Consider the following 26639-nt stretch of genomic DNA (forward strand, 5'->3'; position numbering starts at 1 on the left):
AAATAATTAGGACAGGACTAGACTGGTGTCTTTATTTTATTGCCGACTAGGAAAAACCATGAAAAACTGCCGAGAAGAAAAATGAAGTGTCTCATAAAAAGAGGAGAGCAGGTAGTTTAGACAGCAAAAAGCCTACAACACCCGGTATTCCCAAGCGGTCTCCCATCCAAGTACTGACCAGGCCCTACGCTGCTTTACTACGGTGTTCGGACGAGAACCGGTATATTCAGCGTGGTATGGTCGTAGGCAACATACCTACAGAATTTAGCTCATTTATCCTTGTCCTCAACCTCACGGACGAACGGATTGACAGTACGCCCCGTCTCTGCCACCAGAGGGAGCTTGAAGGCATTGACCAATGAGAGCGAAGATGTAGTGACTGTGAAGGGCTGTAACCATGGATGGGATGCTGATGGTGTAACAGTGCCTATGATGCACACGACACACCTGCTGATGGAGGTGTGGGCCTGATTTTCTGGACTGCGCGCTCTGCGTTCCGAGGGGCCATGGATGCTGCCCGAATGTCACGATGCGGCCCGGCATCAATCTTGTCTTCTACAGAAGGAAAATGATGATGACTGTTTTGGGAGGCATTCCAAGCATATGAATTCTTGCTTTGTTTGCTATGAATTCACTGCCAGAGAAGGCCGAGATATGGCCAGGAGTGCCACCAGCTTCCCCTGAAGAACATTCCAGGTTGATAGCTGTCCCAGGCAAGGGCCAGCGCCTTGCATTTTTTCCTGGTCACAGTTACTACCGTAACAGCAGTTATAACTATGCGTGACGTCATAATCGTGCTCTGACAGTCTCCGGTGGGCTGTCTTTAAGTGGATCCTGATTGAGGCGCCAAATTGTCTGCCATGATGCCAAAACGTCTGCGACGCTGTATCTACAGGACGAGGCGGAGGAGGCGATGTTGTCCCTTTGGACTTCATTCAAAGTAATTAGGACATGACTAGACTGGTGTCTTTATTTTATTGCCGACTAGGAAAAACCATGAAAAATTGAAGAGAAGAAAAATGAAGTGTCTTATAAAAAGAGGAGAGCAGGTAGTTTAGACAGCAAAAAGCCTACAACACCCAATATTCCCAAGCGGTCTCCCATCCAAGTACTGACCAGGCCCTACGCTGCTTTACTACGGTGTTCGGACGAGAACCGGTATATTCAGCGTGGTATGGTCGTAGGCAACATACCTACAGAATTTAGCTCATTTATGCTTGTCCTCAACCTCACGGACGAACGGAGTGACAGTACGCCCCGTCTCTGCCACCAGAGGGAGCTTGAAGGCATTGACCAATGAGAGCGAAGATGTAGTGACTGTGAAGGGCTGTAACCATGGATGGGATGCTGATGGTGTAACAGTGCCTATGATGCACACGACACACCTGCTGATGGAGGTGTGGGCCTGATTTTCTGGACTGCGCGCTCTTCGTTCCGAGGGGCCATGGATGCTGCCCGAATGTCACGATGCGGCCCGGCATCAATCTTGTCTTCTACAGAAGGAAAATGATGATGACTGTTTTGGGAGGCATTCCAAGCATATGAATTCTTGCTTTGTTTGCTATGAATTCACTGCCAGAGAAGGCCGAGATATGGCCAGGAGTGCCACCAGCTTCCCCTGAAGAACATTCCAGGTTGATAGCTGTCCCAGGCACGGGCCAGCGCCTTGCATTTTTTCCTGGTCACAGTTACTACCGTAACAGCAGTTATAACTATGCGTGACGTCATAATCGTGCTCTGACAGTCTCCGGTGGGCTGTCTTTAAGTGGATCCTGATTGAGGCGCCAAATTGTCTGCCATGATGCCAAAACGTCTGCGACGCTGTATCTACAGGACGAGGCGGAGGAGGCGATGTTGTCCCTTTGGACTTCATTCAAAATAATTAGGACATGACTAGACTGGTGTCTTTATTTTATTGCCGACTAGGAAAAACCATGAAAAATTGAAGAGAAGAAAAATGAAGTGTCTTATAAAAAGAGGAGAGCAGGTAGTTTAGACAGCAAAAAGCCTACAACACCCGGTATTCCCAAGCGGTCTCCCATCCAAGTACAGACCAGGCCCTACGCTGCTTTACTACGGTGTTCGGACGAGAACCGGTATATTCAGCGTGGTATGGTCGTAGGCAACATACCTACAGAATTTAGCTCATTTATGCTTGTCCTCAACCTCACGGACGAACGGATTGACAGTACGCCCCGTCTCTGCCACCAGAGGGAGCTTGAAGGCATTGACCAATGAGAGCGAAGATGTAGTGACTGTGAAGGGCTGTAACCATGGATGGGATGCTGAGGGTGTAACAGTGCCTATGATGCACACGACACACCTGCTGAGGGAGGTGTGGGCCTGATTTTCTGGACTGCGCGCTGTACGTTCCGAGGGGCCATAGATATTGAAAGAATGGCACGACGCGGTCCCTCATCAGTCTTGTCTTTTAGAGAAGGAAAATGATGATGACTGTTTGGGAGGCATTCCAGGCATATGAATTCTTGCTTTGTTTACTATGAATTCACTGCCAGAGAAGGCCGAGATATGGCCAGGAGTCCCACCAGCTTCCCCTGCCGAACATTCCAGGTTGATAGCTGTCCCAGGCACGGGCCAGCGCCTTGCAATTTTTCCTGGTGACAGTTACTACCGTGACAGCAGTTATAACTATGCGTGACGTGATAATCGTGCTCTGACTTTCTTGACTGCGCGCTGTACGTTCCGAGGGGCCATGGATATTGAACGAATGGCACGACGCGGTCCCTCATCAGTCTTGTCTTTTAGAGAAGGAAAATGATGATGACTGTTTGGGAGGCATTCCAAGCATATGAATTCTTGCTTTGTTTACTATGAATTCACTGCCAGAGAAGGCCGAGATATGGCCAGGAGTGCCACCAGCTTCCTCTGCCGCACATTCCATGTTGATATCTCTCCCAGGCACGGGCCAGCGCCGTGCAATTTTTCGTGGTGACAGTTACTACCGTAACAGCAGTTATAACTATGCGTGACGTCATAATCGTGCTCTGACAGTCTCCGGTGGGCTGTCTTGAAGTGGATCCTGATTGAGGCACCAAATTGTCTGCCATGATGCCAAAAGTGTCTCATAAAAAGAGGAGAGCAGGTAGTTTAGACAGCAAAAAGCCTACAACACCCGGTATTCCCAAACGGTCTCCCATCCAAGTACTGACCAGGCCCTACACTGCTTTACTACGGTGTTCGGATGAAAACCAGTATATTCAGCGTGGTATGGTCGTAGGCAACATACCTACAGAATTTAGCTCATTTATGCTTGTCCTCAACCTCACGGACGAACGGATTGACAGTACGCCCCGTCTCTGCCACCAGAGGGAGCTTGAAGGCATTGACCAATGAGAGCGAAGATGTAGTGACTGTGAAGGGCTGTAACCATGGATGGGATGCTGATGGTGTAACAGTGCCTATGATGCACACGACACACCTGCTGATGGAGGTGTGGGCCTGATTTTCTGGACTGCGCGCTCTCCGTTCCGAGGGGCCATGGATGCTGCCCGAATGTCACGATGCGGCCCGGCATCAATCTTGTCTTCTAGAGAAGGAAAATGATGATGACTGTTTTATGAGGCATTCCAAGCATATGAATTCTTGCTTTGTTTGCTATGAATTCACTGCCAGAGAAGGCTGAGAGATGGCCAGGAGTGCCACCAGCTTCCTCTGCCGCACATTCCAAGTTGATATCTCTCCCAGGCACGGGCCAGCGCCGTGCAATTTTTTCCTGGTGACAGTTACTACCGTAACAGCAGTTATAACTATGCGTGACGTCATAATCGTGCTCTGACAGTCTCTGGTGGGCTGTCTTGAGGTGGATCCTGATTCAGGCACCAAATTGTCTGCCATGATGCCAAAACGTCTGCGACGCTGTATCTACAGGACGAGGCGGAGGAGGCGATGTTGTCCCTTTGGACTTCATTCAAAATAATTAGGACAGGACTAGACTCTTGTCTTTATTTTATTGCCGACTAGGAAAAACCATGAAAAATTGCCGAGAAGAAAAATGAAGTGTCTCATAAAAAGAGGAGAGCAGGTAGTTTAGACAGCAAAAAGCCTACAACACCCGGTATTCCCAAGTGGTCTCCCATCCAAGTACTGACCAGGCCCTACGCTGCTTTACTACGGTGTTCGGACGAGAACCGGTATATTCAGCGTGGTATGGTCGTAGGCAACATACCCACAGAATTTAGCTCATTTATGCTTGTCCTCAACCTCACGGACGAACGGATTGACAGTACGCCCCGTCTCTGCCACCAGAGGGAGCTTGAAGGCATTGACCAATGAGAGCGAAGATGTAGTGACTGTCAAGGGCTGTAACCATGGATGGGATGCTGATGGTGTAACAGTGCCTATGATGCACACGACACACCTGCTGATGGAGGTGTGGGCCTGATTTTCAGGACTGCGCGCTCTCCGCTCCGAGGGGCCATGGATGCTGCCCGAATGTCACGATGCGGCCCGGCATCAATCTTGTCTTCTAGAGAAGGAAAATGATGATGACTGTTTTATGAGGCATTCCAAGCATATGAATTCTTGCTTTGTTTGCTATGAAGGTGTTTGCCTGACTTTCTTGACTGCGCGCTGTACGTTTCGAGGGGCCATGGATACTGAACGAATGGCACGACGCAGTCCCTCATCAGTCTTGTCTTTTAGAGAAGGAAAATGATGATGACTGTTTGGGAGGCATTCCAAGCATATGAATTCTTGCTTTGTTTACTATGAATTCACTACCAGAGAAGGTCGAGATATGGCCAGGAGTGCCACCAGCTTCCTCTGCCGCACATTCCATGTTGATATATCTCCCAGGCACGGGCCAGCGCCGTGCAATTTTTCCTGGTGACAGTTACTACCGTAACAGCAGTTATAACTATGCGTGACGTCATAATCGTGCTCTGACATTCTCCGGTGGGCTGTCTTGAAGTGGATCCTGATTCAGGCACCAAATTGTCTGCCATGATGCCAAAACGTCTGCGATGCTGTATCTACAGGACGAGGCGGAGGAGGCGATGTTGTCCCTTTGGACTTCATTCAAAATAATTAGGACAGGACTAGACTGGTGTCTTTATTTTATTGCCGACTAGGAAAAACCATGAAAAATTACCGAGAAGAAAAATGAAGTGTCTCATAAAAAGAGGAGAGCAGGTAGTTTAGACAGCAAAAAGCCTACAACACCCGGTATTCCCAAGCGGTCTCCCATCCAAGTACTGACCAGGCCCTACGCTGCTTTACTACGGTGTTCGGACGAGAACCGGTATATTCAGCGTGGTATGGTCGTAGGCAACATACCTACAGAATTTAGCTCATTTATGCTTGTCCTCAACCTCACGGACGAACGGATTGACAGTACGCCCCGTCTCTGCCACCAGAGGGAGCTTGAAGGCATTGACCAATGAGAGCGAAGATGTAGTGACTGTCAAGGGCTGTAACCATGGATGGGATGCTGATGGTGTAACAGTGCCTATGATGCACACGACACACCTGCTGATGGAGGTGTGGGCCTGATTTTCTGGACTGCGCGCTCTCCGTTCCGAGGGGCCATGGATGCTGCCCGAATGTCACGATGCGGCCCGGCATCAATCTTGTCTTCTAGAGAAGGAAAATGATGATGACTGTTTTGGGAGGCATTCCAAGCATATGAATTCTTGCTTTGTTTGCTATGAATTCACTGCCAGAGAAGGCTGAGAGAAGGCCAGGAGTGCCACCAGCTTCCCCTGCCGCACATTCCATGTTGATAGCTGTCCCAGGCACGGGCCAGCGCCGTGCAATTTTTCCTTGTGACAGTTACTACCGTAACAGCAGTTATAACTATGCGTGACGTCATAATCGTGCTCTGACAGTCTCCGGTGGGCTGTCTTGAGGTGGATCCTGATTCAGGCACCAAATTGTCTGCCATGATGCCAAAACGTCTGCGACGCTGTATCTACAGGACGAGGCGGAGGAGGCGATGTTGTCCCTTTGGACTTCATTCAAAATAATTAGGACAGGACTAGACTGGTGTCTTTATTTTATTGCCGACTAGGAAAAACCATGAAAAACTGCCGAGAAGAAAAATGAAGTGTCTCATAAAAAGAGGAGAGCAGGTAGTTTAGACAGCAAAAAGCCTACAACACCCGGTATTCCCAAGCGGTCTCCCATCCAAGTACTGACCAGGCCCTACGCTGCTTTACTACGGTGTTCGGACGAGAACCGGTATATTCAGCGTGGTATGGTCCTAGGCAACATACCCACAGAATTTAGCTCATTTATGCTTGTCCTCAACCTCACGGACGAACGGATTGACAGTACGCCCCGTCTCTGCCACCAGAGGGAGCTTGAAGGCATTGACCAATGAGAGCGAAGATGTAGTGACTGTCAAGGGCTGTAACCATGGATGGGATGCTGATGGTGTAACAGTGCCTATGATGCACACGACACACCTGCTGATGGAGGTGTGGGCCTGATTTTCTGGACTGAGCGCTCTCCGTTCCGAGGGGCCATGGATGCTGCCCGAATGTCACGATGCGGCCCGGCATCAATCTTGTCTTCTAGAGAAGGAAAATGATGATGACTGTTTTATGAGGCATTCCAAGCATATGAATTCTTGCTTTGTTTGCTATGAATTCACTGCCAGAGAAGGCTGAGAGTTGGCCAGGAGTGCCACCAGCTTCCTCTGCCGCACATTCCAAGTTGATATCTCTCCCAAGCACGGGCCAGCGCCGTGCAATTTTTCCTGGTGACAGTTACTACCGTAACAGCAGTTATAACTATGCGTGACGCTATAATCGTGCTCTGACAGTCTCCGGTGGGCTGTCTTGAAGTGGATCCTGATTCAGGCACCAAATTGTCTGCCATGATGCCAAAACGTCTGCGATGCTGTATCTACAGGACGAGGCGGAGGAGGCGATGTTGTCCCTTTGGACTTCATTCAAAATAATTAGGACAGGACTATACTGGTGTCTTTATTTTATTGCCGACTAGGAAAAACTATGAAAAACTGCCGAGAAGAAAAATGAAGTGTCTCATAAAAAGAGGAGAGCAGGTACTTTAGACAGCAAAAAGCCTACAACACCCGGTATTCCCAAGCGGTATCCCATCCAAGTACTGACCAGGCCCTACGCTGCTTTACTACGGTGTTCGGACGAGAACCGGTATATTCAGCGTGGTATGATCGTAGGCAACATACCTACAGAATTTAGCTCATTTATGCTTGTCCTCAACCTCACGGACGAACGGATTGACAGTACGCCCCGTCTCTGCCACCAGAGGGAGCTTGAAGGCATTGACCAATGAGAGCGAAGATGTAGTGACTGTCAAGGGCTGTAACCATGGATGGGATGCTGATGGTGTAACAGTGCCTATGATGCACACGACACACCTGCTGATGGAGGTGTGGGCCTGATTTTCTGGACTGCGCGCTCTGCGTTCCGAGGGGCCATGGATGCTGCCCGAATGTCACGATGCGGCCCGGCATCAATCTTGTCTTCTACAGAAGGAAAATGATGATGACTGTTTTGGGAGGCATTCCAAGCATATGAATTCTTGCTTTGTTTGCTATGAATTCACTGCCAGAGAAGGCCGAGATATGGCCAGGAGTGCCACCAGCTTCCCCTGAAGAACATTCCAGGTTGATAGCTGTCCCAGGCACGGGCCAGCGCCTTGCATTTTTTCCTGGTCACAGTTACTACCGTAACAGCAGTTATAACTATGCGTGACGTCATAATCGTGCTCTGACAGTCTCCGGTGGGCTGTCTTTAAGTGGATCCTGATTGAGGCGCCAAATTGTCTGCCATGATGCCAAAACGTCTGCGACGCTGTATCTACAGGACGAGGCGGAGGAGGCGATGTTGTCCCTTTGGACTTCATTCAAAATAATTAGGACATGACTAGACTGGTGTCTTTATTTTATTGCCGACTAGGAAAAACCATGAAAAATTGAAGAGAAGAAAAATGAAGTGTCTTATAAAAAGAGGAGAGCAGGTAGTTTAGACAGCAAAAAGCCTACAACACCCGGTATTCCCAAGCGGTCTCCCATCCAAGTACTGACCAGGCCCTACGCTGCTTTACTACGGTGTTCGGACGAGAACCGGTATATTCAGCGTGGTATGGTCGTAGGCAACATACCTACAGAATTTAGCTCATTTATGCTTGTCCTCAACCTCACGGACGAACGGATTGACAGTACGCCCCGTCTCTGCCACCAGAGGGAGCTTGAAGGCATTGACCAATGAGAGCGAAGATGTAGTGACTGTGAAGGGCTGTAACCATGGATGGGATGCTGAGGGTGTAACAGTGCCTATGATGCACACGACACACCTGCTGATGGAGGTGTGGGCCTGATTTTCTGGACTGAGCGCTCTCCGTTCCGAGGGGCCATGGATGCTGCCCGAATGTCACGATGCGGCCCGGCATCAATCTTGTCTTCTAGAGAAGGAAAATGATGATGACTGTTTTATGAGGCATTCCAAGCATATGAATTCTTGCTTTGTTTGCTATGAATTCACTGCCAGAGAAGGCTGAGAGTTGGCCAGGAGTGCCACCAGCTTCCTCTGCCGCACATTCCAAGTTGATATCTCTCCCAAGCACGGGCCAGCGCCGTGCAATTTTTCCTGGTGACAGTTACTACCGTAACAGCAGTTATAACTATGCGTGACGCTATAATCGTGCTCTGACAGTCTCCGGTGGGCTGTCTTGAAGTGGATCCTGATTCAGGCACCAAATTGTCTGCCATGATGCCAAAACGTCTGCGATGCTGTATCTACAGGACGAGGCGGAGGAGGCGATGTTGTCCCTTTGGACTTCATTCAAAATAATTAGGACAGGACTATACTGGTGTCTTTATTTTATTGCCGACTAGGAAAAACTATGAAAAACTGCCGAGAAGAAAAATGAAGTGTCTCATAAAAAGAGGAGAGCAGGTACTTTAGACAGCAAAAAGCCTACAACACCCGGTATTCCCAAGCGGTATCCCATCCAAGTACTGACCAGGCCCTACGCTGCTTTACTACGGTGTTCGGACGAGAACCGGTATATTCAGCGTGGTATGGTCGTAGGCAACATACCTACAGAATTTAGCTCATTTATGCTTGTCCTCAACCTCACGGACGAACGGATTGACAGTACGCCCCGTCTCTGCCACCAGAGGGAGCTTGAAGGCATTGACCAATGAGAGCGAAGATGTAGTGACTGTCAAGGGCTGTAACCATGGATGGGATGCTGATGGTGTAACAGTGCCTATGATGCACACGACACACCTGCTGATGGAGGTGTGGGCCTGATTTTCTGGACTGCGCGCTCTTCGTTCCGAGGGGCCATGGATGCTGCCCGAATGTCACGATGCGGCCCGGCATCAATCTTGTCTTCTACAGAAGGAAAATGATGATGACTGTTTTGGGAGGCATTCCAAGCATATGAATTCTTGCTTTGTTTGCTATGAATTCACTGCCAGAGAAGGCCGAGATATGGCCAGGAGTGCCACCAGCTTCCCCTGAAGAACATTCCAGGTTGATAGCTGTCCCAGGCACGGGCCAGCGCCTTGCATTTTTTCCTGGTCACAGTTACTACCGTAACAGCAGTTATAACTATGCGTGACGTCATAATCGTGCTCTGACAGTCTCCGGTGGGCTGTCTTTAAGTGGATCCTGATTGAGGCGCCAAATTGTCTGCCATGATGCCAAAACGTCTGCGACGCTGTATCTACAGGACGAGGCGGAGGAGGCGATGTTGTCCCTTTGGACTTCATTCAAAATAATTAGGACATGACTAGACTGGTGTCTTTATTTTATTGCCGACTAGGAAAAACCATGAAAAATTGAAGAGAAGAAAAATGAAGTGTCTTATAAAAAGAGGAGAGCAGGTAGTTTAGACAGCAAAAAGCCTACAACACCCGGTATTCCCAAGCGGTCTCCCATCCAAGTACTGACCAGGCCCTACGCTGCTTTACTACGGTGTTCGGACGAGAACCGGTATATTCAGCGTGGTATGGTCGTAGGCAACATACCTACAGAATTTAGCTCATTTATGCTTGTCCTCAACCTCACGGACGAACGGATTGACAGTACGCCCCGTCTCTGCCACCAGAGGGAGCTTGAAGGCATTGACCAATGAGAGCGAAGATGTAGTGACTGTGAAGGGCTGTAACCATGGATGGGATGCTGAGGGTGTAACAGTGCCTATGATGCACACGACACACCTGCTGATGGAGGTGTGGGCCTGATTTTCTGGACTGCGCGCTCTGCGTTCCGAGGGGCCATGGATGCTGCCCGAATGTAACCATGCGGCCCGGCATCAATCTTGTCTTCTAGAGAAGGAAAATGATGATGACTGTTTTGGGAGGCATTCCAAGCATATGAATTCTTGCTTTGTTTGCTATGAATTCACTGCCAGAGAAAGCTGAGAGATGGCCAGGAGTGCTAGCAGCTTCCCCTGCCGCACATTCCATGTTGATATCTGTCCCAGGCACGGGCCAGCGCCGTGCAATTTTTCCTGGTGACAGTTACTACCGTGACAGCAGTTATAACTATGCGTGACGTCATAATTGTGCTCTGACAGTCTCCGGTGGGCTGTCTTGAGGTGGATCCTGATTCAGGCACCAAATTGTCTGCCATGATGCCAAAACGTCTGCGATGATGTGTCTACAGGACGAGGCGCAGGAGGCGATTGGGCCCCTTTGGACTTCATTCAAAATAATTAGGACAGGACTAGACTAGTGTCTTTATTTTATTGCCGACTAGGAAAAACCATGAAAAATTGTCGAGAAAAAAAATGAAGTTTCTCATAAAAAGAGGAGAGCAGGTAGTTTAGACAGCAAAAAGCCTACAACACCCGGTATTCCCAAACGGTCTCCCATCCAAGTACTGACCAGGCCCTACACCGCTTTACTACGGTGTTCGGACGAGAACCGGTATATTCAGCGTGGTATGGTCGTAGGCAACATACCTACAGAATTTAGCTCATTTATGCTTGTCCTCAACCTCACGGACGAATGGATTGACAGTACGCCCCGTCTCTGCCACCAGAGGGAGCTTGAAGGCATTGAGCAATGAGAGCGAAGATGTAGTGACTGTCAAGGGCTGTAACGATGGATGGGATGCTGATGGTGTAACAGTGCCTATGATGCACACGACACACCTGCTGATGGAGGTGTGGGCCTGATTTTCAGGACTGCGCGCTCTCCGTTCCGAGGGGCCATGGATGCTGCCCGAATGTAACCATGCGGCCCGGCATCAATCTTGTCTTCTAGAGAAGGAAAATGATGATGACTGTTTGGGAGGCATTCCAAGCATATGAATTCTTGCTTTGTTTGCTATGAATTCACTGCCAGAGAAGGCTGAGAGATGGCCAGGAGTGCCACCAGCTTCCCCTGCCGCACATTCCATGTTGATAGCTGTCCCAGGCACGGGCCAGCGCCGTGCAATTTTTCCTGGTGACAGTTACTACCGTAACAGCAGTTATAACTATGCGTGACGTCATAATCGTGCTCTGACAGTCTCCGGTGGGCTGTCTTGAGGTGGATCCTGATTCAGGCACCAAATTGTCTGCCATGATGCCAAAACGTCTGCGACGCTGTATCTACAGGACGAGGCGGAGGAGGCGATTGGGCCCCTTTGGACTTCATTGAAAATAATTAGGACAGGACTAGACTGGTGTCTTTATTTTATTGCCGACTAGGAAAAACCATGAAAAACTGCCGAGAAGAAAAATGAAGTGTCTCATAAAAAGAGGAGAGCAGGTAGTTTAGACAGCAAAAAGCCTACAACACCCGGTATTCCCAAGCGGTCTCCCATCCAAGTACTGACCAGGCCCTACGCTGCTTTACTACGGTGTTCGGACGAGAACCGGTATATTCAGCGTGGTATGGTCGTAGGCAACATACCTACAGAATTTAGCTCATTTATGCTTGCCCTCAACCTCACGGACGAACGGATTGACAGTACGCCCCGTCTCTGCCACCAGAGGGAGCTTGAAGGCATTGACCAATGAGAGCGAAGATGTAGTGACTGTGAAGGGCTGTAACCATGGATGGGATGCTGATGGTGTAACAGTGCCTATGATGCACACGACACACCTGCTGATGGAGGTGTGGGCCTGATTTTCTGGACTGCGCGCTCTGCGTTCCGAGGGGCCATGGATGCTGCCCGAATGTCACGATGCGGCCCGGCATCAATCTTGTCTTCTACAGAAGGAAAATGATGATGACTGTTTTGGGAGGCATTCCAAGCATATGAATTCTTGCTTTGTTTGCTATGAATTCACTGCCAGAGAAGGCCGAGATATGGCCAGGAGTGCCACCAGCTTCCCCTGAAGAACATTCCAGGTTGATAGCTGTCCCAGGCACGGGCCAGCGCCTTGCATTTTTTCCTGGTCACAGTTACTACCGTAACAGCAGTTATAACTATGCGTGACGTCATAATCGTGCTCTGACAGTCTCCGGTGGGCTGTCTTTAAGTGGATCCTGATTGAGGCGCCAAATTGTCTGCCATGATGCCAAAACGTCTGCGACGCTGTATCTACAGGACGAGGCGGAGGAGGCGATGTTGTCCCTTTGGACTTCATTCAAAGTAATTAGGACATGACTAGACTGGTGTCTTTATTTTATTGCCGACTAGGAAAAACCATGAAAAATTGAAGAGAAGAAAAATGAAGTGTCCTATAAAAAGAGGAGAGCAGGTAGTTTAGACAGCAAAAAGCCTACAACACCCGGTATTCCCAAGCGGTCTCCCATCCAAGTACTGACCAGGCCCTACGCTGCTTTACTACGGTGTTCGGACGAGAACCGGTATATTCAGCGTGGTATGGTCGTAGGCAACATACCTACAGAATTTAGCTCATTTATGCTTGTCCTCAACCTCACGGACGAACGGAGTGACAGTACGCCCCGTCTCTGCCACCAGAGGGAGCTTGAAGGCATTGACCAATGAGAGCGAAGATGTAGTGACTGTGAAGGGCTGTAACCATGGATGGGATGCTGATGGTGTAACAGTGCCTATGATGCACACGACACACGTGCTGATGGAGGTGTGGGCCTGATTTTCTGGACTGCGCGCTCTGCGTTCCGAGGGGCCATGGATGCTGCCCGAATGTCACGATGCGGCCCGGCATCAATCTTGTCTTCTAGAGAAGGAAAATGATGATGACTGTTTTGGGAGGCATTCCAAGCATATGAATTCTTGCTTTGTTTGCTATGAATTCACTGCCAGAGAAGGCCGAGATATGGCCAGGAGTGGCACCAGCTTCCCCTGAAGAACATTCCAGGTTGATAGCTGTCCCAGGCACGGGCCAGCGCCTTGCATTTTTTCCTGGTCACAGTTACTACCGTAACAGCAGTTATAACTATGCGTGACGTCATAATCGTGCTCTGACAGTCTCCGGTGGGCTGTCTTTAAGTGGATCCTGATTGAGGCGCCAAATTGTCTACCATGATGCCAAAACGTCTGCGACGCTGTATCTACAGGACGAGGCGGAGGAGGCGATGTTGTCCCTTTGGACTTCATTCAAAATAATTAGGACATGACTAGACTGGTGTCTTTATTTTATTGCCGACTAGGAAAAGCCATGAAAAATTGAAGAGAAGAAAAATGAAGTGTCTTATAAAAAGAGGAGGGCAGGTAGTTTAGACAGCAAAAAGCCTACAACACCCGGTATTCCCAAGCGGTCTCCCATCCAAGTACTGACCAGGCCCTACGCTGCTTTACTACGGTGTTCGGACGAGAACCGGTATATTCAGCGTGGTATGGTCGTAGGCAACATACCTACAGAATTTAGCTCATTTATGCTTGTCCTCAACCTCACGGACGAACGGATTGACAGTACGCCCCGTCTCTGCCACCAGAGGGAGCTTGAAGGCATTGACCAATGAGAGCGAAGATGTAGTGACTGTGAAGGGCTGTAACCATGGATGGGATGCTGAGGGTGTAACAGTGCCTATGATGCACACGACACACCTGCTGAGGGAGGTGTGGGCCTGATTTTCTGGACTGCGCGCTCTGCGTTCCGAGGGGCCATGGATGCTGCCCGAATGTAACCATGCGGCCCGGCATCAATCTTGTCTTCTAGAGAGGGAAAATGATGATGACTGTTTTGGGAGGCATTCCAAGCATATGAATTCTTGCTTTGTTTGCTATGAATTCACTGCCAGAGAAGGCTGAGAGATGGCCAGGAGTGCTACCAGCTTCCCCTGCCGCACATTCCATGTTGATATCTGTCCCAGGCACGGGCCAGTGCTGTGCAATTTTTCCTGGTGACAGTTACTACCGTGACAGCAGTTATAACTATGCGTGACGTGATAATCGTGCTCTGACTTTCTTGACTGCGCGCTGTACGTTCCGTGGGGCCATGGATATTGAACGAATGGCACGACGCGGTCCCTCATCAGTCTTGTCTTTTAGAGAAGGAAAATGATGATGACTGTTTGGGAGGCATTCCAAGCATATGAATTCTTGCTTTGTTTACTATGAATTCACTGCCAGAGAAGGCCGAGATATGGCCAGGAGTGCCACCAGCTTCCTCTGCCGCACATTCCATGTTGATATCTCTCCCAGGCACGGGCCAGCGCCGTGCAATTTTTCGTGGTGACAGTTACTACCGTAACAGCAGTTATAACTATGCGTGACGTCATAATCGTGCTCTGACAGTCTCCGGTGGGCTGTCTTGAAGTGGATCCTGATTGAGGCACCAAATTGTCTGCCATGATGCCAAAAGTGTCTCTTAAAAAGAGGAGAGCAGGTAGTTTAGACTGCAAAAAGCCTACAACACCCGGTATTCCCAAACGGTCTCCCATCCAAGTACTGACCAGGCCCTACACTGCTTTACTACGGTGTTCGGATGAAAACCAGTATATTCAGCATGGTATGGTCGTAGGCAACATACCTACAGAATTTAGCTCATTTATGCTTGTCCTCAACCTCACGGACGAACGGATTGACAGTACGCCCCGTCTCTGCCACCAGAGGGAGCTTGAAGGCATTGACCAATGAGAGCGAAGATGTAGTGACTGTGAAGGGCTGTAACCATGGATGGGATGCTGATGGTGTAACAGTGCCTATGATGCACACGACACACCTGCTGATGGAGGTGTGGGCCTGATTTTCAGGACTGCGCGCTCTCCGCTCCGAGGGGCCATGGATGCTGCCCGAATGTCACGATGCGGCCCGGCATCAATCTTGTCTTCTAGAGAAGGAAAATGATGATGACTGTTTTATGAGGCATTCCAAGCATATGAATTCTTGCTTTGTTTGCTATGAAGGTGTTTGCCTTTCTTGACTGCGCGCTGTACGTTTCGAGGGGCCATGGATACTGAACGAATGGCACGACGCAGTCCCTCATCAGTCTTGTCTTTTAGAGAAGGAAAATGATGATGACTGTTTGGGAGGCATTCCAAGCATATGAATTCTTGCTTTGTTTACTATGAATTCACTACCAGAGAAGGTCGAGATATGGCCAGGAGTGCCACCAGCTTCCTCTGCCGCACATTCCATGTTGATATATCTCCCAGGCACGGGCCAGCGCCGTGCAATTTTTCCTGGTCACAGTTACTACCGTAACAGCAGTTATAACTATGCGTGACGTCATAATCGTGCTCTGACATTCTCCGGTGGGCTGTCTTGAAGTGGATCCTGATTCAGGCACCAAATTGTCTGCCATGATGCCAAAACGTCTGCGATGCTGTATCTACAGGACGAGGCGGAGGAGGCGATGTTGTCCCTTTGGACTTCATTCAAAATAATTAGGACAGGACTAGACTGGTGTCTTTATTTTATTGCCGACTAGGAAAAACCATGAAAAATTACCGAGAAGAAAAATGAAGTGTCTCATAAAAAGAGGAGAGCAGGTAGTTTAGACAGCAAAAAGCCTACAACACCCGCTATTCCCAAGCGGTCTCCCATCCAAGTACTGACCAGGCCCTACGCTGCTTTACTACGGGTGTTCGGACGAGAACCGGTATATTCAGCGTGGTATGGTCGTAGGGAACATATCTACAGAATTTAGCTCATTTATGCTTGTCCTCAACCTCACGGACGAACGGATTGACAGTACGCCCCGTCTCTGCCACCAGAGGGAGCTTGAAGGCATTGACCAATGAGAGCGAAGATGTAGTGACTGTCAAGGGCTGTAACCATGGATGGGATGCTGATGGTGTAACAGTGCCTATGATGCACACGACACACCTGCTGATGGAGGTGTGGGCCTGATTTTCTGGACTGCGCGCTCTCCGTTCCGAGGGGCCATGGATGCTGCCCGAATGTCACGATGCGGCCCGGCATCAATCTTGTCTTCTAGAGAAGGAAAATGATGATGACTGTTTTGGGAGGCATTCCAAGCATATGAATTCTTGCTTTGTTTGCTATGAATTCACTGCCAGAGAAGGCTGAGAGATGGCCAGGAGTGCCACCAGCTTCCCCTGCCGCACATTCCATGTTGATAGCTGTCCCAGGCACGGGCCAGCGCCGTGCAATTTTTCCTGGTGACAGTTACTACCGTAACAGCAGTTATAACTATGCGTGACGTCATAGTCGTGCTCTGACAGTCTCCGGTGGGCTGTCTTGAGGTGGATCCTGATTCAGGCACCAAATTGTCTGCCATGATGCCAAAACGTCTGCGACGCTGTATCTACAGGACGAGGCGGAGGAGGCGATGTTGTCCCTTTGGACTTCATTCAAAATAATTAGGACAGGACTAGACTGGTGTCTTTATCTTATTGCCGACTAGGAAAAACCATGAAAAACTGCCGAGAAGAAAAATGAAGTGTCTCATAAAAAGAGGAGAGCAGGTAGTTTAGACAGCAAAAAGCCTACAACACCCGGTATTCCCAAGCGGTCTCCCATCCAAGTACTGACCAGGCCCTACGCTGCTTTACTACGGTGCTCCGACGAGAACCGGTATATTCAGCGTGGTATGGTCCTAGGCAACATACCCACAGAATTTAGCTCATTTATGCTTGTCCTCAACCTCACGGACGAACGGATTGACAGTACGCCCCGTCTCTGCCACCAGAGGGAGCTTGAAGGCATTGACCAATGAGAGCGAAGATGTAGTGACTGTCAAGGGCTGTAACCATGGATGGGATGCTGATGGTGTAACAGTGCCTATGATGCACACGACACACCTGCTGATGGAGGTGTGGGCCTGATTTTCTGGACTGAGCGCTCTCCGTTCCGAGGGGCCATGGATGCTGCCCGAATGTCACGATGCGGCCCGGCATCAATCTTGTCTTCTAGAGAAGGAAAATGATGATGACTGTTTTATGAGGCATTCCAAGCATATGAATTCTTGCTTTGTTTGCTATGAATTCACTGCCAGAGAAGGCTGAGAGTTGGCCAGGAGTGCCACCAGCTTTCTCTGCCGCACATTCCATGTTGATATCTCTCCCAGGCACGGGCCAGCGCCGTGCAATTTTTCCTGGTGACAGTTACTACCGTAACAGCAGTTATAACTATGCGTGACGCTATAATCGTGCTCTGACAGTCTCCGGTGGGCTGTCTTGAAGTGGATCCTGATTCAGGCACCAAATTGTCTGCCATGATGCCAAAACGTCTGCGATGCTGTATCTACAGGACGAGGCGGAGGAGGCGATGTTGTCCCTTTGGACTTCATTCAAAATAATTAGGACAGGACTAGACTGGTGTCTTTATTTTATTGCCGACTAGGAAAAACCATGAAAAACTGCCGAGAAGAAAAATGAAGTGTCTCATAAAAAGAGGAGAGCAGGTAGTTTAGACAGCAAAAAGCCTACAACACCCGGTATTCCCAAGCGGTCTCCCATCCAAGTACTGACCAGGCCCTACGCTGCTTTACTACGGTGTTCGGACGAGAACCGGTATATTCAGCGTGGTATGGTCGTAGGCAACATACGTACAGAATTTAGCTCATTTATACTTGTCCTCAACCTCACGGACGAACGGATTGACAGTACGCCCCGTCTCTGCCACCAGAGGGAGCTTGAAGGCATTGACCAATGAGAGCGAAGATGTAGTGACTGTGAAGGGCTGTAACCATGGATGGGATGCTGATGGTGTAACAGTGCCTATGATGCACACGACACACCTGCTGATGGAGGTGTGGGCCTGATTTTCAGGACTGCGCGCTCTCCGTTCCGAGGGGCCATGGATGCTGCCCGAATGTCACGATGCGGCCCGGCATCAATCTTGTCTTCTAGAGAAGGAAAATGATGATGACTGTTTTATGAGGCATTCCAAGCATATGAATTCTTGCTTTGTTTGCTATGAATTCACTGCCAGAGAAGGCTGAGAGATGGCCAGGAGTGCCACCAGCTTCCTCTGCCGCACATTCCATGTTGATATCTCTCCCAGGCACGGGCCAGCGCCGTGCAATTTTTCCTGGTGACAGTTACTACTGTAACAGCAGTTATAACTATGCGTGACGTCATAATCGTGCTCTGACAGTCTCCGGTGGGCTGTCTTTAAGTGGATCCTGATTGAGGCGCCAAATTGTCTGCCATGATGCCAAAACGTCTGCGGTGCTGTATCTACAGGACGACGCGGAGGAGGCGATGTTGTCCCTTTGGACTTCATTCAAAATAATTAGGACATGACTAGACTGGTGTCTTTATTTTATTGCCGACTACGAAAAACCATGAAAAATTGAAGAGAAGAAAAATGAAGTGTCTTATAAAAAGAGGAGAGCAGGTAGTTTAGACAGCAAAAAGCCTAAAACACCCGGTATTCCCAAGCGGTCTCCCATCCAAGTACTGACCAGGCCCTACACTGCTTTACTACGGTGTTCGGACGAGAACCGGTATATTCAGCGTGGTATGGTCGTAGGCAACATACCTACAGAATTTAGCTCATTTATGCTTGTCCTCAACCTCACGGACGAACGGATTGACAGTACGCCCCGTCTCTGCCACCAGAGGGAGCTTGAAGGCATTGACCAATGAGAGCGAAGATGTAGTGACTGTGAAGGGCTGTAACCATGGATGGGATGCTGAGGGTGTAACAGTGCCTGTGATGCACACGACACACCTGCTGATGGAGGTGTGGGCCTGATTTTCTGGACTGCGCGCTGTACGTTCCGAGGGGCCATAGATATTGAAAGAATGGCACGACGCGGTCCCTCATCAGTCTTGTCTTTTAGAGAAGGAAAATGATGATGACTGTTTGGGAGGCATTCCAGGCATATGAATTCTTGCTTTGTTTACTATGAATTCACTGCCAGAGAAGGCCGAGATATGGCCAGGAGTCCCACCAGCTTCCCCTGCCGAACATTCCAGGTTGATAGCTGTCCCAGGCACGGGCCAGCGCCTTGCAATTTTTCCTGGTGACAGTTACTACCGTGACAGCAGTTATAACTATGCGTGACGTGATAATCGTGCTCTGACTTTCTTGACTGCGCGCTGTACGTTCCGAGGGGCCATGGATATTGAACGAATGGCACGACGCGGTCCCTCATCAGTCTTGTCTTTTAGAGAAGGAAAATGATGATGACTGTTTGGGAGGCATTCCAAGCATATGAATTCTTGCTTTGTTTACTATGAATTCACTGCCAGAGAAGGCCGAGATATGGCCAGGAGTGCCACCAGCTTCCTCTGCCGCACATTCCATGTTGATATCTCTCCCAGGCACGGGCCAGCGCCGTGCAATTTTTCCTGGTGACAGTTACTACCGTAACAGCAGTTATAACTATGCGTGACGTCATAATCGTGCTCTGACAGTCTCCGGTGGGCTGTATTGAAGTGGATCCTGATTGAGGCACCAAATTGTCTGCCATGATGCCAAAAGTGTCTCATAAAAAGAGGAGAGCAGGTAGTTTAGACAGCAAAAAGCCTACAACACCCGGTATTCCCAAGCGGTCTCCCATCCAAGTACTGACCAGGCCCTACGCTGCTTTACTACGGTGTTCGGACGAGAACCGGTATATTCAGCGTGGTATGGTCGTAGGCAACATACCCACAGAATTTAGCTCATTTATGCTTGTCCTCAACCTCACGGACGAACGGATTGACAGTACGCCCCGTCTCTGCCACCAGAGGGAGCTTGAAGGCATTGACCAATGAGAGCGAAGATGTAGTGACTGTCAAGGGCTGTAACCATGGATGGGATGCTGATGGTGTAACAGTGCCTATGATGCACACGACACACCTGCTGATGGAGGTGTGGGCCTGATTTTCTGGACTGCGCGCTCTCCGTTCCGAGGGGCCATGGATGCTGCCCGAATGTCACGATGCGGCCCGGCATCAATCTTGTCTTCTAGAGAAGGAAAATGATGATGACTGTTTTATGAGGCATTCCAAGCATATGAATTCTTGCTTTGTTTACTATGAATTCACTGCCAGATAAGGCTGAGAGATGGCCAGGAGTGCCACCAGCTTCCTCTGCCGCACATTCCATGTTGATAGCTGTCCCAGGCACGGGCCAGCGCCTTGCAATTTTTCCTGGTGACAGTTACTACCGTAACAGCAGTTATAACTATGCGTGACGCTATAATCGTGCTCTGACAGTCTCCGGTGGGCTGTCTTGAAGTGGATCCTGATTCAGGCACCAAATTGTCTGCCATGATGCCAAAACGTCTGCGATGCTGTATCTACAGGACGAGGCGGAGGAGGCGATGTTGTCCCTTTGGACTTCATTCAAAATAATTATTACAGGACTAGACTGGTGTCTTTATTTTATTGCCGACTAGGAAAAACCATGAAAAATTGCCGAGAAGAAAGATGAAGTGTCTTATAAAAAGAAGAGAACAGGTAGTTCAGACAGCAAAAAGCCTACAACACCCGGTATTCCCAAGCGGTCTCCCATCCAAGTACTGACCAGGCCCTACGCTGCTTTACTACGGTGTTCGGACGAGAACCGGTATATTGAGCGTGGTATGGTCGTAGGCAACATACCTACAGAATTTAACTCATTTATGCTTGTCCTCAACCTCACGGACGAACGGATTGACAGTACGCCCCGTCTCTGCCACCAGAGGGAGCTTGAAGGCATCGGCCAATGAAAGCGAAGCTGTAGTGACTATGAAGGGCTGTAACCATGGGTGGGATGCTGATGGTGTAACAGTGCCTACGATGGACACGACACACCTGCTGATGGAGGTGTGGGCCTGATTTTCTGGACTGCGCGTTCTGCGTTCCGAGGTGCCATGGATGCTGCCCGAATGTCACGACGCGGCCCCGCATCAATCTTGCCTTCTAGAGAAGGAAAATGATGATGACTGTTTTATGAGGCATTCCAAGCATATGAATTCTTGCTTTGTTTACTATGAATTCACTGCCAGAGAAGGCTGAGAGATGGCCAGGAGTGCCACCAGCTTCCCCTGCCGAACATTCCATGTTGATAGCTGTCCCAGGCACGGGCCAGCGCCGTGCAATTTTTCCTGGTGACAGTTACTACCGTAACAGCAGTTATAGCTATGCGTGACGTCATAATTGTGCTCTGACAGTCTCCGGTGGGCTGTCTTGAGGTGGATCCTGATTCAGGCACCAAATTGTCTGCCATGATGCCAAAACGTCTGCGATGATGTGTCTACAGGACGAGGCGCAGGAGGCGATTGGGCCCCTTTGGACTTCATTCAAAATAATTAGGACAGGACTAGACTAGTGTCTTTATTTTATTGCCGACTAGGAAAAACCATGAAAAATTGCCGAGAAAAAAAATGAAGTGTCTCATAAAAAGAGGAGAGCAGGTAGTTTAGACAGCAAAAAGCCTACAACACCCGGTATTCCCAAGCGGTCTCCCATCCAAGTACTGACCAGGCCGTAGACTGCTTTACTACGGTGTTCGGACGAGAACCGGTATATTCAGCGTGGTATGGTCGTAGGCAACATACCTACAGAATTTAGCTCATTTATGCTTGTCCTCAACCTCACGGACGAATGGATTGACAGTACGCCCCGTCTCTGCCACCAGAGGGAGCTTGAAGGCATTGAGCAATGAGAGCGAAGATGTAGTGACTGTCAAGGGCTGTAACCATGGATGGGACGCTGATGGTGTAACAGTGCCTATGATGCACACGACACACCTGCTGATGGAGGTGTGGGCCTGATTTTCAGGACTGCGCGCTCTCCGTTCCGAGGGGCCATGGATGCTGCCCGAATGTAACCATGCGGCCCGGCATCAATCTTGTCTTCTAGAGAAGGAAAATGATGATGACTGTTTGGGAGGCATTCCAAGCATATGAATTCTTGCTTTGTTTGCTATGAATTCACTGCCAGAGAAGGCTGAGAGATGGCCAGGAGTGCCACCAGCTTCCCCTGCCGCACATTCCATGTTGATAGCTGTCCCAGGCACGGGCCAGCGCCGTGCAATTTTTCCTGGTGACAGTTACTACCGTAACAGCAGTTATAACTATGCGTGACGTCATAATCGTGCTCTGACAGTCTCCGGTGGGCTGTCTTGAGGTGGATCCTGATTCAGGCACCAAATTGTCTGCCATGATGCCAAAACGTCTGCGACGCTGTATCTACAGGACGAGGCGGAGGAGGCGATTGGGCCCCTTTGGACTTCATTCAAAATAATTAGGACAGGGCTAGACTGGTGTCTTTATTTTATTGCCGACTAGGAAAAACCATGAAAAACTGCCGAGAAGAAAACTGAAGTGTCTCATAAAAAGAGGAGAGCAGGTAGTTTAGACAGCAAAAAGCCTACAACACCCGGTATTCCCAAGCGGTCCCCCATCCAAGTACTGACCAGGCCCTACGCTGCTTTACTACGGTGTTCGGACGAGAACCGGTATATTCAGCGTGGTATGGTCGTAGGCAACATACCTACAGAATTTAGCTCATTTATGCTTGTCCTCAACCTCACGGACGAACGGATTGACAGTACGCCCCGTCTCTGCCACCAGAGGGAGCTTGAAGGCATTGACCAATGAGAGCGAAGATGTAGTGACTGTGAAGGGCTGTAACCATGGATGGGATGCTGATGGTGTAACAGTGCCTATGATGCACACGACACACCTGCTGATGGAGGTGTGGGCCTGATTTTCTGGACTGCGCGCTCTGCGTTCCGAGGGGCCATGGATGCTGCCCGAATGTCACGATGCGGCCCGGCATCAATCTTGTCTTCTACAGAAGGAAAATGATGATGACTGTTTTGGGAGGCATTCCAAGCATATGAATTCTTGCTTTGTTTGCTATGAATTCACTGCCAGAGAAGGCCGAGATATGGCCAGGAGTGCCACCAGCTTCCCCTGAAGAACATTCCAGGTTGATAGCTGTCCCAGGCACGGGCCAGCGCCTTGCATTTTTTCCTGGTCACAGTTACTACCGTAACAGCAGTTATAACTATGCGTGACGTCATAATCGTGCTCTGACAGTCTCCGGTGGGCTGTCTTTAAGTGGATCCTGATTGAGGCGCCAAATTGTCTGCCATGATGCCAAAACGTCTGCGACGCTGTATCTACAGGACGAGGCGGAGGAGACGATGTTGTCCCTTTGGACTTCATTCAAAGTAATTAGGACATGACTAGACTGGTGTCTTTATTTTATTGCCGACTAGGAAAAACCATGAAAAATTGAAGAGAAGAAAAATGAAGTGTCTTATAAAAAGAGGAGAGCAGGTAGTTTAGACAGCAAAAAGCCTACAACACCCGGTATTCCCAAGCGGTCTCCCATCCAAGTACTGACCAGGCCCTACGCTGCTTTACTACGGTGTTCGGACGAGAACCAGTATATTCAGCGTGGTATGGTCGTAGGCAACATACCTACAGAATTTAGCTCATTTATGCTTGTCCTCAACCTCACGGACGAACGGATTGACAGTACGCCCCGTCTCTGCCACCAGAGGGAGCTTGAAGGCATTGACCAATGAGAGCGAAGATGTAGTGACTGTGAAGGGCTGTAACCATGGATGGGATGCTGAGGGTGTAACAGTGCCTGTGATGCACACGACACACCTGCTGATGGAGGTGTGGGCCTGATTTTCTGGACTGCGCGCTGTACGTTCCGAGGGGCCATAGATATTGAAAGAATGGCACGACGCGGTCCCTCATCAGTCTTGTCTTTTAGAGAAGGAAAATGATGATGACTGTTTGGGAGGCATTCCAGGCATATGAATTCTTGCTTTGTTTACTATGAATTCACTGCCAGAGAAGGCCGAGATATGGCCAGGAGTCCCACCAGCTTCCCCTGCCGAACATTCCAGGTTGATAGCTGTCCCAGGCACGGGCCAGCGCCTTGCAATTTTTCCTGGTGACAGTTACTACCGTGACAGCAGTTATAACTATGCGTGACGTGATAATCGTGCTCTGACTTTCTTGACTGCGCGCTGTACGTTCCGAGGGGCCATGGATATTGAACGAATGGCACGACGCGGTCCCTCATCAGTCTTGTCTTTTAGAGAAGGAAAATGATGATGACTGTTTGGGAGGCATTCCAAGCATATGAATTCTTGCTTTGTTTACTATGAATTCACTGCCAGAGAAGGCCGAGATATGGCCAGGAGTGCCACCAGCTTCCTCTGCCGCACATTCCATGTTGATATCTCTCCCAGGCACGGGCCAGCGCCGTGCAATTTTTCCTGGTGACAGTTACTACCGTAACAGCAGTTATAACTATGCGTGACGTCATAATCGTGCTCTGACAGTCTCCGGTGGGCTGTATTGAAGTGGATCCTGATTGAGGCACCAAATTGTCTGCCATGATGCCAAAAGTGTCTCATAAAAAGAGGAGAGCAGGTAGTTTAGACAGCAAAAAGCCTACAACACCCGGTATTCCCAAGCGGTCTCCCATCCAAGTACTGACCAGGCCCTACGCTGCTTTACTACGGTGTTCGGACGAGAACCGGTATATTCAGCGTGGTATGGTCGTAGGCAACATACCCACAGAATTTAGCTCATTTATGCTTGTCCTCAACCTCACGGACGAACGGATTGACAGTACGCCCCGTCTCTGCCACCAGAGGGAGCTTGAAGGCATTGACCAATGAGAGCGAAGATGTAGTGACTGTCAAGGGCTGTAACCATGGATGGGATGCTGATGGTGTAACAGTGCCTATGATGCACACGACACACCTGCTGATGGAGGTGTGGGCCTGATTTTCTGGACTGCGCGCTCTCCGTTCCGAGGGGCCATGGATGCTGCCCGAATGTCACGATGCGGCCCGGCATCAATCTTGTCTTCTAGAGAAGGAAAATGATGATGACTGTTTTATGAGGCATTCCAAGCATATGAATTCTTGCTTTGTTTACTATGAATTCACTGCCAGATAAGGCTGAGAGATGGCCAGGAGTGCCACCAGCTTCCTCTGCCGCACATTCCATGTTGATAGCTGTCCCAGGCACGGGCCAGCGCCTTGCAATTTTTCCTGGTGACAGTTACTACCGTAACAGCAGTTATAACTATGCGTGACGCTATAATCGTGCTCTGACAGTCTCCGGTGGGCTGTCTTGAAGTGGATCCTGATTCAGGCACCAAATTGTCTGCCATGATGCCAAAACGTCTGCGATGCTGTATCTACAGGACGAGGCGGAGGAGGCGATGTTGTCCCTTTGGACTTCATTCAAAATAATTATTACAGGACTAGACTGGTGTCTTTATTTTATTGCCGACTAGGAAAAACCATGAAAAATTGCCGAGAAGAAAGATGAAGTGTCTTATAAAAAGAAGAGAACAGGTAGTTCAGACAGCAAAAAGCCTACAACACCCGGTATTCCCAAGCGGTCTCCCATCCAAGTACTGACCAGGCCCTACGCTGCTTTACTACGGTGTTCGGACGAGAACCGGTATATTGAGCGTGGTATGGTCGTAGGCAACATACCTACAGAATTTAACTCATTTATGCTTGTCCTCAACCTCACGGACGAACGGATTGACAGTACGCCCCGTCTCTGCCACCAGAGGGAGCTTGAAGGCATCGGCCAATGAAAGCGAAGCTGTAGTGACTATGAAGGGCTGTAACCATGGGTGGGATGCTGATGGTGTAACAGTGCCTACGATGGACACGACACACCTGCTGATGGAGGTGTGGGCCTGATTTTCTGGACTGCGCGTTCTGCGTTCCGAGGTGCCATGGATGCTGCCCGAATGTCACGACGCGGCCCCGCATCAATCTTGCCTTCTAGAGAAGGAAAATGATGATGACTGTTTTATGAGGCATTCCAAGCATATGAATTCTTGCTTTGTTTACTATGAATTCACTGCCAGAGAAGGCTGAGAGATGGCCAGGAGTGCCACCAGCTTCCCCTGCCGAACATTCCATGTTGATAGCTGTCCCAGGCACGGGCCAGCGCCGTGCAATTTTTCCTGGTGACAGTTACTACCGTAACAGCAGTTATAGCTATGCGTGACGTCATAATTGTGCTCTGACAGTCTCCGGTGGGCTGTCTTGAGGTGGATCCTGATTCAGGCACCAAATTGTCTGCCATGATGCCAAAACGTCTGCGATGATGTGTCTACAGGACGAGGCGCAGGAGGCGATTGGGCCCCTTTGGACTTCATTCAAAATAATTAGGACAGGACTAGACTAGTGTCTTTATTTTATTGCCGACTAGGAAAAACCATGAAAAATTGCCGAGAAAAAAAATGAAGTGTCTCATAAAAAGAGGAGAGCAGGTAGTTTAGACAGCAAAAAGCCTACAACACCCGGTATTCCCAAGCGGTCTCCCATCCAAGTACTGACCAGGCCGTAGACTGCTTTACTACGGTGTTCGGACGAGAACCGGTATATTCAGCGTGGTATGGTCGTAGGCAACATACCTACAGA

The 26639-nt window shown here is 49.5% G+C and overlaps 27 non-coding genes and 1 pseudogene across 27 annotated transcripts; all 28 read right to left on the bottom strand.

The window, feature by feature from the left end:
* Positions 1-129: 129 nt before the first annotated feature.
* LOC140228215 (5S ribosomal RNA) lies at positions 130-248 on the bottom strand. Its single transcript, XR_011901211.1, has one exon. It is a non-coding gene; the product is annotated as a 5S ribosomal RNA (ribosomal RNA).
* Positions 249-1067: 819 nt separating this feature from the next.
* On the bottom strand, positions 1068-1186 carry LOC140228154 (5S ribosomal RNA). Its single transcript, XR_011901157.1, has one exon. It is a non-coding gene; the product is annotated as a 5S ribosomal RNA (ribosomal RNA).
* An 819-nt stretch (positions 1187-2005) lies between these two features.
* LOC140228123 (5S ribosomal RNA) lies at positions 2006-2124 on the bottom strand. The gene has a single exon (XR_011901128.1). It is a non-coding gene; the product is annotated as a 5S ribosomal RNA (ribosomal RNA).
* Positions 2125-3121: 997 nt separating this feature from the next.
* LOC140228170 (5S ribosomal RNA) lies at positions 3122-3240 on the bottom strand. Its single transcript, XR_011901172.1, has one exon. It is a non-coding gene; the product is annotated as a 5S ribosomal RNA (ribosomal RNA).
* Positions 3241-4060: 820 nt separating this feature from the next.
* LOC140228209 (5S ribosomal RNA) lies at positions 4061-4179 on the bottom strand. Its single transcript, XR_011901206.1, has one exon. It is a non-coding gene; the product is annotated as a 5S ribosomal RNA (ribosomal RNA).
* Positions 4180-5169: 990 nt separating this feature from the next.
* On the bottom strand, positions 5170-5288 carry LOC140228216 (5S ribosomal RNA). Its single transcript, XR_011901212.1, has one exon. It is a non-coding gene; the product is annotated as a 5S ribosomal RNA (ribosomal RNA).
* Positions 5289-6107: 819 nt separating this feature from the next.
* Positions 6108-6226, bottom strand: LOC140228139 (5S ribosomal RNA). The gene has a single exon (XR_011901143.1). It is a non-coding gene; the product is annotated as a 5S ribosomal RNA (ribosomal RNA).
* Positions 6227-7045: 819 nt separating this feature from the next.
* On the bottom strand, positions 7046-7164 carry LOC140228135 (5S ribosomal RNA). Its single transcript, XR_011901139.1, has one exon. It is a non-coding gene; the product is annotated as a 5S ribosomal RNA (ribosomal RNA).
* Positions 7165-7983: 819 nt separating this feature from the next.
* LOC140228217 (5S ribosomal RNA) lies at positions 7984-8102 on the bottom strand. Its single transcript, XR_011901213.1, has one exon. It is a non-coding gene; the product is annotated as a 5S ribosomal RNA (ribosomal RNA).
* Positions 8103-8921: 819 nt separating this feature from the next.
* On the bottom strand, positions 8922-9040 carry LOC140228116 (5S ribosomal RNA). Its single transcript, XR_011901121.1, has one exon. It is a non-coding gene; the product is annotated as a 5S ribosomal RNA (ribosomal RNA).
* An 819-nt stretch (positions 9041-9859) lies between these two features.
* Positions 9860-9978, bottom strand: LOC140228218 (5S ribosomal RNA). Its single transcript, XR_011901214.1, has one exon. It is a non-coding gene; the product is annotated as a 5S ribosomal RNA (ribosomal RNA).
* An 819-nt stretch (positions 9979-10797) lies between these two features.
* On the bottom strand, positions 10798-10916 carry LOC140228152 (5S ribosomal RNA). The gene has a single exon (XR_011901155.1). It is a non-coding gene; the product is annotated as a 5S ribosomal RNA (ribosomal RNA).
* Positions 10917-11734: 818 nt separating this feature from the next.
* Positions 11735-11853, bottom strand: LOC140228219 (5S ribosomal RNA). The gene has a single exon (XR_011901215.1). It is a non-coding gene; the product is annotated as a 5S ribosomal RNA (ribosomal RNA).
* An 819-nt stretch (positions 11854-12672) lies between these two features.
* On the bottom strand, positions 12673-12791 carry LOC140228220 (5S ribosomal RNA). Its single transcript, XR_011901216.1, has one exon. It is a non-coding gene; the product is annotated as a 5S ribosomal RNA (ribosomal RNA).
* An 819-nt stretch (positions 12792-13610) lies between these two features.
* Positions 13611-13729, bottom strand: LOC140228222 (5S ribosomal RNA). Its single transcript, XR_011901218.1, has one exon. It is a non-coding gene; the product is annotated as a 5S ribosomal RNA (ribosomal RNA).
* A 998-nt stretch (positions 13730-14727) lies between these two features.
* LOC140228176 (5S ribosomal RNA) lies at positions 14728-14846 on the bottom strand. Its single transcript, XR_011901178.1, has one exon. It is a non-coding gene; the product is annotated as a 5S ribosomal RNA (ribosomal RNA).
* Positions 14847-15832: 986 nt separating this feature from the next.
* Positions 15833-15952, bottom strand: LOC140228182 (5S ribosomal RNA; annotated as a pseudogene).
* Positions 15953-16771: 819 nt separating this feature from the next.
* On the bottom strand, positions 16772-16890 carry LOC140228174 (5S ribosomal RNA). The gene has a single exon (XR_011901176.1). It is a non-coding gene; the product is annotated as a 5S ribosomal RNA (ribosomal RNA).
* An 819-nt stretch (positions 16891-17709) lies between these two features.
* LOC140228223 (5S ribosomal RNA) lies at positions 17710-17828 on the bottom strand. Its single transcript, XR_011901219.1, has one exon. It is a non-coding gene; the product is annotated as a 5S ribosomal RNA (ribosomal RNA).
* An 819-nt stretch (positions 17829-18647) lies between these two features.
* Positions 18648-18766, bottom strand: LOC140228173 (5S ribosomal RNA). Its single transcript, XR_011901175.1, has one exon. It is a non-coding gene; the product is annotated as a 5S ribosomal RNA (ribosomal RNA).
* A 997-nt stretch (positions 18767-19763) lies between these two features.
* LOC140228224 (5S ribosomal RNA) lies at positions 19764-19882 on the bottom strand. Its single transcript, XR_011901220.1, has one exon. It is a non-coding gene; the product is annotated as a 5S ribosomal RNA (ribosomal RNA).
* Positions 19883-20701: 819 nt separating this feature from the next.
* On the bottom strand, positions 20702-20820 carry LOC140228148 (5S ribosomal RNA). Its single transcript, XR_011901151.1, has one exon. It is a non-coding gene; the product is annotated as a 5S ribosomal RNA (ribosomal RNA).
* Positions 20821-21639: 819 nt separating this feature from the next.
* LOC140228178 (5S ribosomal RNA) lies at positions 21640-21758 on the bottom strand. The gene has a single exon (XR_011901180.1). It is a non-coding gene; the product is annotated as a 5S ribosomal RNA (ribosomal RNA).
* An 818-nt stretch (positions 21759-22576) lies between these two features.
* LOC140228106 (5S ribosomal RNA) lies at positions 22577-22695 on the bottom strand. The gene has a single exon (XR_011901111.1). It is a non-coding gene; the product is annotated as a 5S ribosomal RNA (ribosomal RNA).
* Positions 22696-23514: 819 nt separating this feature from the next.
* On the bottom strand, positions 23515-23633 carry LOC140228117 (5S ribosomal RNA). Its single transcript, XR_011901122.1, has one exon. It is a non-coding gene; the product is annotated as a 5S ribosomal RNA (ribosomal RNA).
* A 997-nt stretch (positions 23634-24630) lies between these two features.
* On the bottom strand, positions 24631-24749 carry LOC140228225 (5S ribosomal RNA). Its single transcript, XR_011901221.1, has one exon. It is a non-coding gene; the product is annotated as a 5S ribosomal RNA (ribosomal RNA).
* Positions 24750-25568: 819 nt separating this feature from the next.
* LOC140228149 (5S ribosomal RNA) lies at positions 25569-25687 on the bottom strand. The gene has a single exon (XR_011901152.1). It is a non-coding gene; the product is annotated as a 5S ribosomal RNA (ribosomal RNA).
* An 819-nt stretch (positions 25688-26506) lies between these two features.
* LOC140228181 (5S ribosomal RNA) lies at positions 26507-26625 on the bottom strand. The gene has a single exon (XR_011901182.1). It is a non-coding gene; the product is annotated as a 5S ribosomal RNA (ribosomal RNA).
* Positions 26626-26639: the final 14 nt, after the last annotated feature.

This window comes from Diadema setosum, chromosome 4 (assembly GCF_964275005.1).
Source record: "Diadema setosum chromosome 4, eeDiaSeto1, whole genome shotgun sequence".
Classification (NCBI taxonomy): Eukaryota; Metazoa; Echinodermata; class Echinoidea; order Diadematoida; family Diadematidae; genus Diadema; species Diadema setosum.